The sequence below is a fragment of the Malus sylvestris genome, chromosome 10, assembly GCF_916048215.2.
Source record: "Malus sylvestris chromosome 10, drMalSylv7.2, whole genome shotgun sequence".
Classification (NCBI taxonomy): Eukaryota; Viridiplantae; Streptophyta; class Magnoliopsida; order Rosales; family Rosaceae; genus Malus; species Malus sylvestris.
Window position 1 is genome coordinate 15,560,346 of NC_062269.1, and position 16,129 is coordinate 15,576,474.

Genomic DNA, 16,129 nt, shown 5'->3' on the forward strand with positions numbered 1-16,129 from the left:
GGAACCGAATAGAGAGTTCATGAATGAACTTTCTCATCCAAACAACATTGTTGTAAGCTTCTATATGGCAATATATTTTGCATTCACAATGGAACACACTAAAGTCATTACTTTTAATGTTTCCATCCAAATATCTCTTTAGTCATAATAAAGAGATATCTGATTATCTCTTCATTCATAATGAAGAAACATCTAATGATGGATTAGATTCATAATCTAATACATTAACGCTTCCATTACGTTACTCTAATTCTTCCTCATTCTTGAGGAATCCATCCTTTATTATTTCTCAAATACTTAAGGATTCATTTGACAGTTACCATGGTTTTGATCCTGGGCTTGCATTGATATCGTCTTGTACCGATCTTGGTACAACTCATATCAATGTTTTTCATACAATATGAAATACATAAATCACATTTCTGCGTATACATAAAGGATTCTATTTACGCATTATTTCTTTGGGAGTCAAAGGGTAAGTTCCCTTTCCGAAGAGCTACCTCCAAGTCTCACTAGAGTTGTTCTTCTAATTTAAGTTTATCATCATATGAGAAACTTCCTAGCATCTTTCGTCTATCATTAGGGCTTGACATAATCCAATTATATCCTGAAATCTATCATTATAGATTTCCATCCCATGTTTATAGACTATGTCTCCCATATACATTCTATCATTATAGAATGTTTAAAGTCATAACCTTAACGAAGAAGTATTCTTTTCATTTCCAGAATTAATTTATCATATATGTATATATTCAAATTTAGGAACATGATTGACTCCCACTAATCTTTTGTAAACCTAGTAAACAAAAGATTCATTTACATCTTTATGAGAAATCAAACGATTTGATCTTTCTCTCATAAGACGCTTATAGCTCCCACTAGCTTGCTAAGATTCATGATGGATGGATCTCTACAACTTACATGTCTTGTGATTCATAGTTTTAGACATATATTATCAAGACTATCTTAATAATGGTTTCGGAAACCCATATTATGTCCAAACATTGAATCACCATTAAGTTGTAGCTAGCAATCTTTGAATTAATTGAAACCAAGACTACGTCAAAGATGGTTTCTTCCAAGTCAACCAATCTCTTTGATTGTAGTCACCTTAAGCTACCAATTAGCTATTAAAGGTTTCACTATTTCGGGTCAAATGGTACTTTACCATTTCCTCGAGTATATTTTGTATATACACTCAATGTAGTCATAAGGATTTTCATTCTTATTTCTTTCGAATTCAGAGGTGTAACTCTATGACATAGTCATAAAGTTCAAACCATTCAACTGAGACGGTTTATAAATCCTTCTCGACTACCTTGGAGCTTGTAGGAACTAGGTTGTTATATTTGTTGATTACCATCTTGTCTCTCGAAGAACCCATTCTTTGAGTTCTATCTCTCGCTCATTTGTGCTTTAGACAAATTATATTGTAGGATTACAATGAACTACCCAACAAAACAACATTTCTTAGTTGGTTTATAGAAGTGATATCCAAAGGTTAATTTAAGGATATCCACAAGATAATTCTCAAACAAATATTGCTTATTAGCACACTGTTGGAAATGTGCCTTAAAACCAATCATATGATGATACTTTACAGACATTTCACATGTTAAACTAATCTAGTTTAATATCAAGGGAAAAGATTATTGTTTTAAGCCGTCTCATATAAATGTTATATGCTTAAACGATAAGTCCAAGGAATATGTAATTTAAACAAGTTAGATTTATGAGACCATTCTCTTTCGTATACATGTCCTAAAAGTTCCTGATCATAGGATTGCCAATTGGGCATTGACAATCCGTTAAGATCAGTACATGCTATGTCTTCTCTTAGGGAGAGTGACTAGTCTCGAGTCATTGGTGTGATTGACACCAAGACAAGCATGTAGGTGCTCAATAGCGAATGAGTTCACTGAACACGATCAACGAAGAGTTCTCATACTCATGTCACATGAGAACTCATGGTTGGGATTATGCAAAGTAGTCCTTTGACCTGACGCATCATAGTTATCTTGTGGTTAAGTACTTGATCTTTGATTATGTCAAAGTCACCCCATCCGTGGGTGTCCACGGCATCGTCGGGGTTAAGCCACTTAGCCATGGAGGCAAGTGAATGCGCAACAAGGGATCTCTAACCTTCAAACCGTTTGGGGGAGAATACTCTATGATATGATTAAGAATCTCTGGCCAGAGTATGAATGAGATTTAGGAAGTCATTCCAAATCACATTCAAGGTAATCATATAAGTAAATGAATCACATTGGATAGTAGACATGAATAAACTATCAAACCAAACAATGTGGTCAAGAGTATTGTATTAGAGAAAGACCGTATTGCATTTGTAATCCTAAACTGAATAGGTTCTCCACCTCTTCTGATTAGCTTGGGTAACCATGATATACTGCTAGGTGTCACTCATGGTTTGTGGAAGCCCTAAACGTGTATAATCACTAAAGGGAGAATTGAAAGTAAGTTTCAATTCACAATCGATTTGAAATGGTTTTAATCGCCCACTGCCTCGCTAAAAGGAACCTAATGGATCGTACACCGTGTAAGGTGGAGATTGAAGAAACAATGGAGATGAGTAAGAATAATTAAATGGTTTAATTATTTATGGCAAGGATTAATTAATATGTTAATTAATCAAACGAATAAGTTCGTTAAAGACCTGGGGATAGTTTTTGGACCTTAAGGCCCAATGGGCTTCGAACGTCAAGCCCATTGAATTAAGTTGTATGACAACTTAATGAATAATGATTCACAAAGGCCAAATTAGCCCAATAATACCCTAAGGCCGGCCATTTAGAGATGGAGTGAGTTTTGGACTTATTTACAAGTTTGCTACTCCAATGAATTAAGGTATAAATATGACTTTATAGCCAAAATTCATTTAGGGTTTTCTTTTGGGGAAAGGATGAGAACATAAGCTCTCCTTTCTCTCTAAAGTGGCCGGCCTCCTTGGAGGGTTTAGCTAGCAATCCTACTACTCCAAGGTCACTCATTTCTTCTCCAATCTAACCTTGGTGAAGAGACTTAGAGGTTCTCAATTTTGGGAACTTGGAGAACCATTTCATCCATCCAAATCCATAGATCTAAGAAGCAAGGAATGAAGGCCCTCTCCTTGGGTGATTAGCCTTTGCTTATGCAAAGAGGAATCTACAAAGCTATAAATTTCTCAGCTAACAAATGTTGTTTTAAGTTGAGTCAAGGTTCACCAATCTACTAGGCTTTGAATTTCATGGTTAATGTTTTGTTTTTAAGTGCATACAAGCATGATTCCACCTTTTAATTGTTAATTGCATGCTATAGATGTTGCTTAAATGAACATGTTTTTCACAAAATTTCCTTCACACACAACCCCAAATCTTAACACGATTAAGACTTATCTTTCTTTCCAACTACATCCTATGGAGTCATGAAAATTTTGGAAGATCTTCTATTTGATAATCATATTGTCTTAGAAGTATATATCCTATATATGGGTAATTGATAACATCCAACAAACTAAATCTTATTCAAGTTCATTCTTCTCCTAATGGAGAAATCCATTATCTTATGATGCTTCTTTCCTTGATATCTTTCAAGGAAACTGTTCTAAAGTGTTACCTTTCCTTGGATCAAATCTAAGGAGGTTGATGCGAAAGTTATCTTAACACACAAATTTAACCGTCTTTTGACAATTGTAGTACAAGTATAAGTAGGGATCGTTCTGGACCGGGGATTAGGAGGGCTTGCTAATAACCTCTAAACTGACTCAAAAATATAAAACTAAACTTAAAAACACTTAACATGACTCACAAGACTCAAAGCAAACTTAAAATACTCAAAACAGCTTAAAACAACTAAATAAACTTAAACTAGACACTAGGAATGACTTTGGATGAAAATTGACTTTTACTTGAATCAAAACACTTAAAAACACAAACTAAAACAGATTTGAAACAAAAAACTAAAAGGGGGGTTTTGATTTGGATGAAGTTGTAACAAACAAACAAGTATGAAAAACTAGACAGATTGTAAAACAAATTTGAGAAATAAGATGATGGATGGGATAGCTAGAGGCTTTTTCTCCACACATGACATGTATGCAAATAATTTGATTTCCAGTTACTACTTCATTGAATTATGAACGACAATGCTTCAAATTAACCGTGACATCACTAGTTAAGTCTCAGATTTTCCTTGTTTTATTGGATTGGATGACATCATTCGACAACCCAAAACATTCTTCTAAAGTTCCCTACATGACATCATAATAGAGATACAATCAAAGATCATTACGTTTAATGAAAATCATAAGCATTGACAAAGCACTTGCAACTATGACATCATGTCACTCATGCTAGGAATTGAACTTAACGCGATCGTTTATAAGCGACCTTCACTACATATGAATATAAGTTTGTAACGATTATGTGAAACTCCCTTATATTCTAGCAACGGATTTATGCATGCCAATTAAGTGTCGACCCTTAATTAACAAATACAAATAAGTTATCAATCAAATAGTTAAGCCAATTGCATTCATGATTCAAGAGTTGATAACTGGAATTTATCAAATTATATTGCACACATAATCATGGCTTTGAAATCACCCCTAGCTAAGAGGGGTTTAGCCACTCATATTTACAAAAAAACGAAAGGAAATGAATTTAAACATTAGAAACAAAAGAAAGAAAACACCTAAACGCTCCAACGATCCAAGTGGGACAACAAGCACGTCCAAGCACTTTCCTTCCCTTTCTTTGCTACGGCACAAGGTGTTGGTGAGTGTTTGAAGGTTTGTTTGGATGGAGGAATGGATGTAAGGATGAATGGAAGTGTTTGGATGAAGTGGTATTGAAATGGGGATGAATGATCAAGCCAAAAACTAAGCTATATGGCTGCCACACACACTTCCTTTTATAGAGGAAGTGCACGGCAATGGAGGGGAATTGGTGGTGTGTGTAATGATTCAAGGGTGAAAATGAAGTAATGATGCAAAGCATGGGGGGTAAAATGGAGTGGTGTTGCAGCAATGAGTGCATTGAGTGGTGTTTGAAATGATTCAAAGGTGAAAGTGCAATGATGATGCAAAGCATGGGGGGTAAAATGAAGTGGTGTTGCAGCTAGGGAACATGAATGATTATGCACATGGTAGAGAAAGAAAAGGGAGGTGGAATGGTGCAGAAATGAGTCAAAGGTGGAGCAAGACTCATGATGCAAGGCATGGGATTCCAAATGTGGTGGATGGTGCATTAAGGAGTGCATGTAGTGGAGGTAAAAGTTGTATGAAATCTGATGGGTGAAAGGGACAAGAAATGTGCAGAACTTCAGTGCAATGATTCAATGTTTTGATGCATGAAATCATAAATAATGAAGGAGACAAGGGTGGTGCATGGCATGGGTGGATAATGAGTGTAATGGTGCATGAAATAAGTGCAAGAAATCTAGTGCATGAAGGGGAGAAGGGTTTATGCATGGCATGGAGTGATTTATGGCAGAAAATAGGAAAGGAATGGCTCCCTTGCACGACAAGGAAGAGAATTGGTGAATGATGGTATGGCTTGGACTTGTAGGGCAGGTTTAGGACTTGTAGAATATGTAATGAAATGTCCCAAAGTATTTAGGAACCCTTCGTGTGACTAAATCTTTGGTAATTTAGGATTAGGAAAGGTAACGACAAGATAAGGAAAGTTTGACTAGTCTTTCCTCATTCTTAATGGTTTCCTTGTCTTCCTTGGTCCTCAATTTATTTTCTTCCTTTCCTTGGCACATTCCAAGCTTCTTTAGATCTTTAATTTTGTCCAACCACTTTGCTCCATGCATGTGATATCCATTCCATGCCAAAACTGCTCCAAAAGGCACCAAAATGCACTTTTTTTGCCTCTTTAACCCTTTGTACCAACAACCACACGAAAATGGCTTGAAATACTAAATCAACTAAGAAATAACAACATAAATGCACAAGAACAAGCTAAGTAAGTCGTATAAATATTCTCCTATCAGAGGTATATACTTTAGATGTCTTACTCATCAATTTGCATTCTTGAATTCTTTGAAACCTTTTGCAAAGTATTCGGACTTGTGTTTATTCAAAATAAACGATAGTCCAACCGAGAGCAATCTTTGGTGAATGTCATACATATTATGTTGTGGACAAGTGCCACACACATCTAAGTGAATTAACCTTAACAACTTTGTGATTCTTTTTTCCTTACCAAAAGAATAAAGATTCAAACATTTTGCCTCTATACAATTTTAACAAGAAGGCATTGGATCCGGATCTAATGATCCAAAGCATCCATCTATGACCAACTCGTAATTTATGTTTTAAAGGTATTGCAACTCAGTTGGGATTAGTCACTACCTTGCAACCTTTTGGGTTTAAAGCATCGTTATATTCTAAACAGTTAACACTACCATAACATCTCTACTATAGAGATAATTAATTAGATTACAATAATCTAATCATTCATTAATAAAGAACAATATTTTGTCAAACAAAACATTCATCCATTTCTCCTACAGAATTATGTTCCTTTATTCAAATTGGAATGTAAAGACAATCTTTGTTTTTCCATTTTCTTTGGTAGTTCATATGAGGAAGTAAGTACTACCTGCTTTCGCAGAGATCTACATTTGATTCATGTTCCGAATGGAACATGAAGTACTTTCTCTTCTCTCATTAATCTTCTACTTCTTATTAGCCACACTTTTACAACGATTGTAAAACATAGTTATTAATACGTAATCAAGCATTCAAGTAGAAGAACTAAATATTTTGAACTATTCAAGAACAATTTACAACACCTTCGAAAGGTGTGTTCTTGACATTTGCAAGACATTTCTTGCAAATACCCCTTCCAATATCCATCCTTTCATAAAGAAAGTTTGTTCCCTTGGAGTTATTTCGCCTTCTTCATTTGACTTCTCCTTTGACTACAATAGTCATGGTCCCTAAACTCCCACTATCTCTCTTGAAACTTATTTCAATTGTGTTATATACATCAAATAATTTGGAGAGCGTGTGGTTATTGTTCACTATATATAGTTTACAATAAACTTAGTGAACCATTTGGATAGGGACACAAAAGTGAAGTCCTTGCCTAGTTTTCGTCTCGTGGAGTGGTTTAACACTTCAACACTCAATGATTCAAGATCATCATAAGTCCATGTTGATGGACTATTTTTGTCAACCAACCATTATGTTCTAAACATAATTACAAACTTTCAAGAGTTGTTCAAGGCAACTCTCATTTCTTCATACAACAATTTGTAAGTGAAGAATCATGGCACAGAAAGTGTCCATGCCCTTGTGCTTACTTCTTAAGTTCCTTGTTCATATAACAAAGAAACGAGCACTAATGTTTGCGTTAACTAAGAGTTGTTCAAAGCAACTCTTACTACTTCATACAACAATTTGTAATTGAAGAATTATGACATTAACAGTGTTGTGCTCTTTATGATAGACTTATCTAACATGTTCTTCCAATGATACATTATCAATAGGAAGATTGTGAGGATGAGACTACGTAGGTACATATACAAGCCATTAAAGACAATCTATGGGATTGTAGTACCAAGTCCGGAAACTAAAGCTTTCAGCTTTTTCTTTGTCAAGTTTTGGATAGCGTTTGCAAATATATTGGTAAATAAATACATAATGAATATAAATTTATTGATTTTATGCCATTTGATCCGGGTCTTTAAATCAAATAGCATCACCCACTATTTTTGGCAAATTCCATATCCCTCATCGGAATTCGAGAGTTTTGGAGGAAACTCTTAGTAGGGTATGGGAGACTCATCATTACCAAGCCCACCTCACAATGATATGATGTTGGCTAGCATCAATAATAATGAGAGAGTACGCTTACTCATTTGCATCTCTTGCAAGTACCCATCTTATTTGGCCTTTAGAGAATGAAGCCTCACAATGATATGATGTTGGCTCCATTGCACTTAGTTAAGTGATTCCCACCATGCAAGTTCCAGTAAGGGTTCAAGAACAACCTCACAATGATATGATGTTGATCATTCTCGTTGCCTACCTTCACAACATCATGTATGCATATAGAACTCCTCCTGAGTGTAAGCACGCACTTTGTACTCCCCCATGATAGGGTGAAGTCGGTGTACGAGTCATAAACGATCGGAGCCTACCACGGTGGAAGGCCACGAAAGAGTGTTCAAAGCACTCTCATGCTTATCAACTTAATAATGGTTTGGTTGAGGGTTTTAGGTCTCATCACATATAAGTATGCATTTTAATCTTATTAAAACAATTTGGTCCTATTACAACTATTGGTCCATGTGATTGATTTAGTTGTATATGATACTCCCACTGTGCTTGTAAAACGGTTTTTAAAGCAAGAGTATATGGTACTACTAACATAAGGTTTGCATTCATTGATGGACTATATAGTTGCCTTAGGGCCTTAGGATGACTATGAACCTTTGATTCGATCCAACACGAGTCTAGTGTTGAATCTCAGTCTAGGGATGGTGATTGATTTTAGTTACACGTTTAATCACATTAAGGCATGTTTTCTTATTGGGCGTTGGACCCTCTACTTCATTTTCATGCATATCAAATAAAGCAAGGAAGAAGTACTTCAAAGTAAAGAACAGCTTATGCTCTTTTACAACATTTGATCAAAACAAATTACTTTAAAGTAAAGAAGAGCTTATGCTCTTTTAAAATATTTGATCATATCAAATTACAACCAAAATCTAATCTACACATCCCCATGGTTCAAACAAATTTGTGACGGCCTTTTACATAGCTCAATTATCGTAGGCTTAGGTTCATGATCACCCTTTCTTTAATTAATTAATGCTTTAACTAATTAAACTTGAATGCAACATTTTCATTTGGTTTTTGTATCCATAGAATTTTTTTAAATGGAGCTAAATGAAATGAAAATCCAATTCTCATTTAAAGATACAAAACTATTTTGTTCTCAACTAATTTGGGCCGAAAAACAATAACCTCAACCATTGGGCTATATTGCAAAACATAAACTTTTGAGGTCACTTTGTAAAAACACAAAAGTATCAAAACTTTATGTAATTGCATAAAAACTCCAAAAGTACCCTACTTTATAGGGTGGCCGGTTTGGGTAGTGAAAAAGGGGGAAGTAGGTTTTGGTGAAAATTCAAAAAAATTTAAAGAGTGTTGAAAAATGTGAAAGGGATGGGTGGGTGGAAAAGTTGATTGGTATGAGTGTTGATTGAAAAATGACAAATCATGTCATATCATTTATTACAATAAAGTCACACCAACCACCATAAACAAAACTTTAAGCAAAACATCAAACACTTTGAATCAAAATACCAAACCTTTTTGTTCTTGGTAAGAACTTCAAGAACTTTGAAGAACACACATGAAAACTCATAAGAGCTCCATGAATGTTTTCACTTAATAAAACTCAAATTTTCACTACACATAAGAGGGTTAACATCCTAGGGCACTTAGGGGTTCCAAAAGTCACTTTAAACTCTTTTAACAAGACAAACATGAATCCAAAAATCCTCCATTTGGATTTGGCCGAATTTCCCTAGAAACATGGCACCAAATTTTCGCTCCAAAATTCATGCTCATATGAACTACATCTACAACATTTGAGATGGCAAATTTTCTAACAAAATTTACATTCAAAGAAGCAAGAATAAAACTTGTAACAATTACAACATTCAAATCATAAACTATGAAAATACAAAACCCAAAAGGATTCATAAACTACTAGACCTAGGCCCTGATACCACTTGAAGGAAATTTTGTGAAAAACATGTTTATTTGAGCAACATCTATGGCATGCAATTAACATTTAAAGGCGGAATCATGCTTGTATGCACTCAAAACAAAATATTACCCATGAAATTCAAAGCCTAATAGTTATGTGAACCAAGACTCAACTCAAGAACAAAGTGAGTTGAGAAATTTTATACCTTTGTTGATTCCTCTTTGCATAAGCAAAGGCTAATCACCCAAGGATAGGGCCTGCATTCCTTGCTTCTTAGCTCTATGGATTTCTTGGATGAGGATGGTTGAAAGGATTTTCCGAGTTGCCAAAGTTGAGAACCTCTAAGTCTCCACACCAAGGTAGGACTTGAAGAAGAGATGAGTGACCTAGAGGAAGTAAGATTGCTAGCTAAAATCCTCTAGGGTGGCCGGCCTCTTAGAGAGAAAAGGGAGCTTCTGTTCTCGTCTTTTCTCCAAAAGAAACCCTAAGGATGAAATGGTTATAAAATTGCCTTTATACCACCTCATAATGGAGTGACAAACTTGCAATTAAGCCAAGTTGAGTTAATGGGCTTGACATTCAAATGGGCCGTCATACAACTTGAGTTAATGGGCTTGACATTCAAATCCCATTGGGCCTTGCGGCCCAAAACTAACCCGAGGTCTATAACGAACTTATTCGTTTGAATAATTAACATATTAATTAATCCTAGCCATCATAATTAAACCATTTAATTATCCTTACTCATCTCTGTTGTTTATTCAATCTCTACCTTACACGGTGTACGATCAATTAGGTTCCTTTTAGCGAGGTAGTGGGCGATTAGAAATCTTTCAAATCGATTGTGAATTGAAACTTACTTTCAATTCTCCTTTTAGTGATTATACATGTTTAGGGCTTCCATAAACCATGAGTGACACCTAGCAGTATGTCATGGTTACCCAAGCTAATCAGAAGAGGTGGAGAACCTATTCAGTTTAGGATTACAATGCAATACGGTATTTCTCTAATACAATACTCTTGACCACATTGTTTGGTTTGATAGTTTATTTATGTGTACTATCCAATGTGATTCATTTACTTATATGATTACCTTGAATGTGATTTGGAACGACTTCCTAAATCTCATTCATACTCTGGTCAGAGATTCTTAATCATATCATAGAGTATTCTCCCCCAACCAGTTTGAAGGTTAGAGATCCCTTGTTCTGCATTCACTTGCCTCCATGGCTAAGTGGCTTAACCCCAACTATGTCATGGACACCCTCGGATGGAGTGACTTTGACATAGTCAAAGATCAAGGGCCTAACCACAAGACAACTATGATGCCTCAGGTCAAAGAACTACTTTGCATTATCCCAACCATGAGTTCTCATGTGACATGAGTATGAGAACTCCTTGTTGATCGCGTTCAATGAACTCATTCTCTATTGAGCACCTATGTACTTGTCTTGGTGTCAGTCACACCAATGACTCGAGACTAGTTACTCTCCCTAAGAGAAGGCATAGCATGTACTGATCTTAACGGACTGTCAATGCCAAATTGGCAATCCTATGATTATCAACGTTTAGGATATGTATACGAAAGAGAATGGTCTCATGAATCTAACTTCTTTAGATCGCATTCTCCCAATTACATATTCTTTGGACTTATCGTTTAAGTGTATAACATTTATATGAGATGGCTTCAAACAATAATCTTTGCCCTTTAAATTAAACTATATTAGTTTAACATGTGAAATGTCCGTAAAGTATCATCATATGATTGGTTTTAGGGCACATTTCCAACAGCCTCATGCTAGGTAGAGATGGGAATATACATATATGGCTTACAGGATCCACTCCCCTGGGTGATACGGGATGTAACACTGACATGTAAATGTTCAATAATAACCTGAATAAGAACTAAACAGATTTGATAAAATAAATAAAGTTTCAATTAATGAAATAGAAAAATTAGATATAAGAACCTATGTCACATCTCGGTTCGGGCCCCCACCACATCCCGGACTCGACTCCACCGTAGCACGGTATTGTCCGCTTTGGGCCATGACCACGCCCTCAAGGTTTTGTTTCTGGGAACTCACGCGAGAACTTCCCAGTGGGTCACCCATCATGGGATTGCTCTCGAGCGTACTTGCTTAACTTCAGAGTTCCGATAGAACCCAAAACCAGTGAGCTCCCAAAAGGCCTCGTGCTAGGTAGAGATGAGAATATACATATAAGGCTTACAGGATCCACTCCCCTGAGCGATGTGGGATGTTATGACACACCTCGCCCCGAAGGAGGGCATGCTGGCCATCACGTGAAAGTGACGTAACCATTTACACAGTTCGGAAGCTTTTAAAATACAATTACTAAAATGGAAACCCCCCGAGGGTGAGTCCTACTTTTGTGAATTCTGTCAGAACGCCGATGGGTTCCTCGTGGCCACCAAAGCTCTGCTAACTTGAACCTGGAGGGGCGAAAAACAAAATTGAGTGGGTCAGTAAAACCAAAGCTTTTTCAAAAACATTTCGCCAAAAATAATTCTAACCCCTCTCTGTAAAACATGTATACTTTTCCCAGAAAATAACATAATAGTATATATAAAAAAAAATCCTCATATCTCAAATCATCAATCTGTATCAAAATCCAGAAATCATGCCATGCCATAAGTCAAAACAGAATATGGATGCATCAATATAACAGGTGAAATAATAAATCAATCGGAGACCCTACAATGGTCCTGTACGGCTGATTTTAAAGCTGAACATCCCACTCAGCCGGAGTCACCACAGTGACCTATACGGCCCTGCCGGAGTCACCAACTGTAACCTGTACGGCACTACACTGCACATCACTCGGAACTACCTATAGTAGTCTGTATGATGAAAGGTGTATAAATACGCTCTAGTGCTTCTCTCATCAATCATCAGCGCGCATAACTAAGGTCACCCACTAGTCAGAATCACATCTGGTGATCTATACGACTAGCATGTCAGAACCCTCACATGGTCTATACGACATCCACCTACTTGGATCCAAGACGAGCGTGCGGTGTGGTGAATAATAATATAAGCACTAACACCTAGGGTCCAGGTTATGAGCTTTCAATGCAATTTTCATAAATAAATCGTATGAATAATGTAAAAACTCAAATGTACGTCCACAGCGTCAATTCACATATATATGTATCAATTATTAATTCAAATATCTCATCAATTGCATGCATGGCATTTAAAAACAGATTTTCATTAAAACTCAATTTCTGGGAAATTCAATAGCATATAGGTGTAAATAGAAAATACTGCCCACTCACCTGGAGTTCGCCCTACAACTCCCTAGCACAATACGCCAAGGCGTCACGACGATCGGCGCCTAAAACAATAATCAAATCCAACCTCAGAATTCATATCGATAGAATATATAACTTATATACAATACGTCACTACGTAGTTCGATCCGGAAGATCTGCCACTCAAATTTTAAATCCATAACTTCCAGAGGTCCACAATATATCTCTAGGACAACATCCTAAAATTTCATTACCATCCAACGGTCGGATCTCCGTCAATTTCCAAAACCAAGTGACGGTTAACATTCTATTTTATGAACTTACAACTCCAATTCCGGAAGATCCATAAATCGGATTCCCGATCCATAAGTTCCTATAATCCTCAAATATTACGTATTACAACGTATCAAAGTTTGGTGACGATCCGACGGTTGGATCGTAAATTCACATTTTTTCCTAACCACGAATCGTAACCAACTTAGGTTCAATTACTTAATTTACGTCCATCCATTATCAAAACTGAACCTAGAACCTTAAACACATGCTAAGAATGACATTGGCGGGCCATTGGCCACGCGCCGCCGCACGGCCGCCGCGGTGAATACTATATAAACGTTGTTTAAAGCATATAACCAATAATTCTCAATAACTTCTCATACGGTGCTCAATTTGGGTACATGAATATACCACAGTGACCTACTTGACATCACGGACGTCGTGATATTTTTAGAAAAATTTTCTGAGGCCGCACGCGCCAGGAAGGTCACGGGTTCACGATGATTCTGAGGGTTTTAAGTTCCAAAAATCACATATACTAACTCACAAGCTTACTAGGAGTTCAAATCTTACCTTAGAACCTTCGATCCGTGAAGAAATGGGAGGTTCCTAGCTTGTCCGTACGTTCGAGAGTGAGGGAGAGACACTGAACGGAGAGGAAGAGAGAGAGAAGCACGAGGAAGAGAGAGAGAAGGGTTGACTGGATGTGTGGTCCAACCAAAACCATACATACTAATTTTAATCCCTAACCACACAAAATACAATCCAATTTAATCCAACTTAAATTATTTTCTCCAAAAGTTTAGGAATGTATATTTAGTCCAAATAATATATCATACACACACATACCTTAATACCCGTCAAGGGTAATTCCGTCTTTTCATGTCCTCGATGAATAAAATCCCGGGACGGGCTGTGACAATCTTCCCCCCTTATAGAATTTCGTCCTCGAAATTCATACAACCTACCAATCCACTTAATACTCATAAAATAACCTCGGATACATCTCTCTCATCCGATCTTCGATCTCCCAAGTAGCTTCTTCCACGGAGTGGTTCCTCCACAATACTTTTACCAAGCTCACTGTCTTATTCCTTAGAACCTTGTCTTTCCAATCAAGTATCGTCACCGGCTCCTCTTCGTAACACAAATCTAGGTTAAACTCTAAGGGTTGCAGAGGGATCACATGCGACGGATTTGTAACATAATGTCGAAGCATCGAAACGTGAAACACATTATGTATGCTGGACAGCTCTGACGGTAATTCAAGCCTGTAAACATCTTCACCGACTCACTCGGTGATCTGATAAGGTCCGGTGTACCTAGGACTCAACTTACCTTTCTTTCCAAATCGAACAACACCTCGCCATGGTGATAACTTCATAAATACCCAATCACTTACCTTGTACACTCGATCAATGGCATGTCTGTCTGTTAAACTTTTCTGGCGATCTTGGGCCGCTTTCCAAGTTAAAATTAATCACTCGAACATTCCAAGTAGACTCATTCATAACCTCAGGGCCCGCAAGAACTCTTTTGACAACTTCTGTCCAACACAAAGGTGTACTACAATCTTTACCAAAAAGTGCCTCAAATGGTCTCATACCCATGCCGAACAAACGCTATAGATGTAGGCAATTCCCCTCAAATCCAACCGCTTAATCTAAGGGTCGCCAACTGCAATACTGAAGATCTCAGCATATCCTCCAAAGTCTGGATAGTGCTCTCTGATTAACCATCTATTTGAGGTCGATAAGTTGTACTATAAGTTAACTTGGTAACCAAGCTTCCTGTACGCTATCCAAAACTTAGAAGTAATCAACATACCCAAAAAGCTTAACAGTGTACATCGTCAAAATTGCTTTATTTAATTCCACATAATTTGGCACATACGTCCCATTCTCTTGCATAAACATACCATCCAATTCTGCCTCGGTTAATTCTTGAATTCCTTCGTCAAATTTCTGGGCATCAAGTATACAATCAACTAAAATTGGTCTAACCTGAAAATTAGTCAATAAAGCTTCTTCTCAACTTTTACCTTAAGTTTCACTCCAGGGTCCCAAATCCGCAAGAAGGGAAAACACAACAAGCATACAAAGCATTAATTCTTACTGGAGCCTTCCTACCAAGTGCATCAGTCGCAACAATTTCACGATCACCCTGGTCGTGCAATCATAATTATTTAGTAACTCAATCCACCTTTGTTGCCTAAGATTAGAATACCTCCGAGTAAGCAGACATTGGAGACTCATTTGGTTCGTAAAAATCTTACACTTCTCACTATAAAAGTAATGTCTCCAAAACTTCCAAGTAAAGATGATAGCTACTAACTCCAAATTGTGAGTAGAGTAATTCATTTCATGCAGTTTCAATTGCCGGGAAGCATAGGCAATCTCCCTACCTTGCTGCATTAACACTTATCCAAGACCAACCAAAGAAGCATCACTAAAGACCTCATAATTACCGCTATCTTCTGGGAGTGCTAAAATACGTGTATGAGTGAGGAAATACTTCAACTGTTGAAATCTTTGCTCACAATTATTATCCACTCAAACTTAACCTCTGTTCTCGTCAATCTCGTCAGTGGCAAGCAATGACTGGGAAATCTTTCACGAACCGTCCACGATAGCCTGCCAAACTAAGAAAACTTCGAATCTCAATCACAGTTCGTGGTTGTTCCAAATTCTCAATTTCCGCTACCTTTTAAAAATTCACTTGAATACCTTTAGCAAATATAACTTATCTCATAAATGCTTCTTGATTCATCCAACATTGGCATTTGCTAAACTTAGCATACAATCGACGTTCCCTCAAACTTTGTACCATCAACTTAAAA